A 5,666-nucleotide genomic window follows, 5' to 3' on the forward strand; every position below is an offset into this window, starting at 1 on the left:
GCCTGAGGGTGGCTGGAACACCATATAAATGAAATTTAATTGATAGAATAGGTCCTCATTTATAAGAAACATATATCTAAAGAAAAAAAATCAGTCACGTGTTTATGTATTCTGTATATACACACACAACGTGTGTGTGTGTGTGTGTATAATGTACGCATTATATACATGTGTATCTTTGTATGTGTATATGTACTCTTAAAAATCTTATCTCTGGTCCTGCATTCTATCACATTAAATTTATTGTAAGGCAATTATTGTAAAGTAAAATATATATTACATGTTAAAGGAAGGAAGTTTAATTTGTAGATTAAATTCAGGAGTTAGGGCAGGATGTGAGAATGAGCGTTTGTCCATAAATGATTGTTTAAATGTGTATTGGATTGGTAAACTGCACACGATCAGTGGAGTGTTGTCACAATCTTGGTTGTCCGCCTTTGACGATCGGAGCATTTTCTGCAGACAGCATTCGATCTGTAAACGAAATTTGGACAGAAAGGAGTTTTGTTGACCGTTTTCATGCTGACAGTCACTTTGCTGACAGTTACAGTCACTTTGGTGACGATTATTTAATGAAAGGGGATTTCATTACGCTTACATTAAACCAGATAACCAACGGTACAGTAGAGCATAGTACTTTTAATCATGATACGAATTTTTTACCCAGGGAATGGGAACAATTGTATTAATAGTGTGTTATAGCACAAAGTACTACAAAGACATATATGACAATAGCCAGGAAACACAGAAGAATGTATATAACACAGGACAACTGAAAAAAATAGTATATAGAACATTACCGCATTTCAGAGGAATAAAATCAACTTAGTAGGTCTACAACTGAATAGAAGGCAAATTGAAAACAATTCACGAAATTTAGATATTAAATGTAGCACACCAACAACAGAAATGAAATTATGTTGAACGAATTTCAAATTATACGAAACACAAAACTAAACAAAACAAGAGTGATACACTGGAAATAGATAGAAATTCTAGATCAAACCCACTGCTACATCAACTAACCAATTAAAATGAACAAGAAAAGCTAATGTATATATATATATATGTATATAAATATATATATATATATATATATATATAATGTATATATATATATATATATATATATATATATGTGTGTGTGTGTGTGTGTGTGTGTGTGTGTGTGTGTGTGTGTGTGTGTGTGTGTGTGTGTATGTATGTACATATTCATATATATAATATATATATATATATATATATATATATATAATACACACACACATATATATACACATATATATAATACACACACACACACACACACACACACATACACATATATATATATATATATATATATATATATATATATATATATACACACACACACACACACACACACACACACACATATATATATATATATATATATATGCACATATATATACATATATATATATATATATATATATATATATATATATATACAACTAGGTTAATGATGCAAATAATATTTTCGTGACTTTTTGTGTGTAACAGTTCTTTATGTATAACTGAAATAAATAGTCATAATTCCAATTGATATCAGATATTGTTCGTTTCTCTTTTCCAAGGAACAAATGAAGTATTGTGTGATTGAATTTCATAGTGAAAAGATTCTGATACTATAAAGAGATTTGAATCTTCTTGTGGTCCCATTATCTTATCTGAAATATAACCGTATATTCGGATGAAGAGTGTCCTAGATATGAGATAAATGCCTGTCGAGCATGGAAGAGAGTTACAAAAATCGGGAAGAATGGAAAGATATTATGAATGGATGCAAGGATGATGTAGCCGGAATGGATGATTTTATTCTTTAAATCATTTCTTATTGGATGTGAAGGGAAATCTTCAAATCATGACACTATTGAGGGTAACAAATTATATTTGTCGTTACCCTACTGTGGGAGAGCTATGCCTTGCTGCATTACGCACGATCAGAGCAATTAGACAGGAATTAGGGATGCACATGATTTGGCTATCAAAAATATGAAAATGAAAAATAAAAGGAAAAACAAATATGTAAATAAAGATAAATGGATGAAAACGAGAGAAATTTATAAGGTATTTCTAATTTCATTATGCTTCGTCACCTGTTATTTCTTCTTTTGATTTACTGATCTTGGAGTAAAGTGCTCGTGTATGGCCCCCTAGAATATAATCTACAATTATTTTACAACCGTGATAGCTAAACGAGAAAACAGAATACAAGGTTTGTTTACAAAGAATAAGCGAGTTTGGTGTAATCATAGCCGGAATCATAGAGCACGTAAATTAAATTATCTCCATCACAGAAAAGCTTAAGGACTGACTACGCTAGATTGTCCTTGCTTTCCTATGTTGTTTATTCAATATTAACAAGAGTCGATGCCTACCTACATAAAATTTAATGGTTATACCAAATATTGGACATGTTCAGGACGACACAGGCTGCTATTTTTCAAATTAAATGTGTAGCTTTTTCACCAACTGATTTATATTAAGTTCCGTTTTCTGCCGAGATTTCAAGTGCTCGGTCCCAAAAGTAAGACGTGTGTGATTTATCCTCCAGCCTCCACTTTCCCTTCATTTCTACCGTATTCAGCATTGACCCTTCATCGAATAGCGTCACATTACAAGCATAAGTATCATTATTATATGCACATTTAGTCTTTGTTGGATTATATAGTTTATTTTTTTTTATACCTGGGCCGGACAGGTGACAGACGACAGCCACTTGACTGTTTTTATTCGTCAGCTGATTTTTCAGTTTCAGTGTCATTAAAACTTTTACAGTGTCTTTAAGTTTTAGTGTTACCCATGGATATAAATCATAATAATACAACATTTATAATCACAAGTACAACTTGTCACGTACATTTTGTGAATCTGCACAGGTTGTGAGTATTCGGAAAACATGCAGCACCAATAATGAATCCATAATTGGGCACAGAGATAACGTATCTATTAGACATGCACACATTATAGAGGTGCTAGATGAAGATGGGAAAATCGGACATCTGTTATGAGTAACGGTATTTTTTTATAAGTGCACACCTGCGTGATATAGCAATACAGAATTAATAATTTTGTCAATTATAACACGTACATCAACGTATTATGCGTTTTTCTTGGTGGAAATTTACAACGAAAAATTGTGTTAAAACCGATTTACTAACGAAGTCGCGGCGGGTGAATGATACGCCATGTTTTGATAGATATATTTGCTTTTAGCAAGGTTTTTTGTCATTAATTTCCGCCAAGAAAAACGTATATTACGTTGATGTATTATATTTTGCAATTATAATAAATAATTTTCTAATGCTATACCGTGTAAATGTGCACTTCTAAAAAAAATACTTGAGTGATACTGAGGTGTGTAGGCACCTAACCTGATCTATTATTTTACGAATCTTCCTGATGTGTGCATGTCTATTGGATTCGTTATCTGTGCTACCAATAATGAATTCAGGAATGGTGTTGCACATTTTATGAATATTCATAATATGTGCAGATTCACAAAATGTGCGGGACACAAACCTAGACGAATAACACATACAATAACTGCAAGGACATCCACATAACACAAACACTAATGCCTGACCCATTCATATACAGAAACACGTACACCTTCTTGGGGAATCTAAGCCGGAATCCCGGGACCTAGGGTGATCAAAATTAAGAATTATCTTTCGGATTCTTGGAACTTGTTGCTACTTATGTTATATGGTCACATTGGGACTCTGATCATCCCCGGACCTCGGGCCCCAAAGAACTCTTGTCAGCTTCTCAGGCGTGCGGTGAAATGGGGCCAGAGGGGCATCCAGTGTGACCGCTGCTGTGAAATCTCCACGCATCGCGGCTGATATCATGTCAGCTGTGTCGGGGGCTTCACGGCGGCGTTCGATGGATTAGTAATATCGGGTCAATTGTAGAATCCACCTTTCCCCTTTACACTAATCAACTGTTGAATTTCCATCCCAGCTACACTCAATCGTAGAATTTCCTTCCACACTGATCAATTGTAGACTCTCTACGCTAATTAACATAGGCTAGGTTTGGTTAGATTAGGTCAGGTCTGGTTAGGTTATGTATCACGAACCATAATCAACTGTAGAATGTTAGGTAAGGTCAAGTTAGGTTATATATCACGAACCATAATCAACTGTAGAATGTCCACCCTAGTAACACTCAATTGTACAATCCCCACTCCAAGTGCGTTTAGAGGGGAATTCTGCAATTGATCCCTGATAACAATAGTTGGTCGGAGCCTTACGTAAATCTACTGGGACTATGGTGCTCCCTCCTCCTTTTTCCTACATTTACTATCTTCATTTTACACATTAAATAGATTCAAGACACTATCCCCCAATACTTCCACACCCCAACCTCGGTCTCCTGATCATCCCGTTTCATCTAGTTGAATAGGAAATGTTAGGAAAAGGCGAGACATTGACAAGTCCTCTTCAACGCAAGACAAAAAAATAAAAAAAATAACTCTTCTCTGAAGGCCATGCGACCACGCCACTCCACACCAAAACAACTCTGCAATAGATCCAAATCCTGGTACATCACCCCAGTTTCGCTTCCAAGACCCAAAAATACTTACCCCACCAGTAGCCCCCATAAATACATCCACACAATCACAAAACTCAATAATACACAAAACCACATCAGTACTGAGAACCTTGGTAATAAACTTCCGCAGCATTACTATCAAACCAGCCGCCCTTCATCACACCATTCAGACTTATGACCTGGACATTATAATAAGGTAAGAGACTTGGCTCAGATTTTATATTAACCCCTTCGCCACAATTACCGCTTTTACATCTTTTATTTTGGCTAAAGACAAATGATTTTATGCGTCTAAGAGAGTGGGCGACAGATGGGGGAGGTAGAATTCCAGGATCACGCAAACACGGATATGTAACATGAAACTTGTCCAATGGCTCCTAACCTAATCTAACGTAATGTAATAATTCCATACAAAAATAATCTTCAAAATAAAAAATAAATAAAAAATAAAGAAAGAAAGAAATAGAATTTATGTTTGCGTGATATTGAAATAAAACCAGAGGGGCGAGGGGTCCTCAGGTAACGACCTAGACCCTAGAGAGTGAAGTCCTCCCCGCTGACAATCCCTATGCAATGACCTTACACAGGAAGGACAGGCAAGACAATGACCACGGTGGGTTTCTTATAGCAGTGAAGCCAGGACTTATAGCTACACTAGCAAACGAACTTGATTCGAACTCTTAACTAGTTTGGATGAAGGTACAGGTACAGGGCTGCAAGACTTTATATGTAGTATCGTTTAGCTGTCCCCCCCACCTCGAATATCGATTAATTGCAGACCCTAGACTACTCAGTAAACAAAATTGATCCATCCAGAAATACCTGGTTATCTGGTGACTTTAAATTCCCTGATAGACGGCATATACCACTATCGACAACCCCACCAGTGAAGGCAACATTATATCACCACAATCCGGCAAGAAACTTTTGCATGAACAATTTATATACATCATAAACCCACTCGCTCTCACACACAGTCCATGACATGCACACAGACTAACGTCATGAGAAACAATCCTAACATAAGACACGGTGTCACATCCAACACTTTAGACTTATTGCTCACGATTATGACATGGTAC

This window comes from Oratosquilla oratoria, chromosome 18 (genome assembly GCF_046742065.1).
Source record: "Oratosquilla oratoria isolate Oo_2021 chromosome 18, ASM4674206v1, whole genome shotgun sequence".
Taxonomy (NCBI): domain Eukaryota; kingdom Metazoa; phylum Arthropoda; class Malacostraca; order Stomatopoda; family Squillidae; genus Oratosquilla; species Oratosquilla oratoria.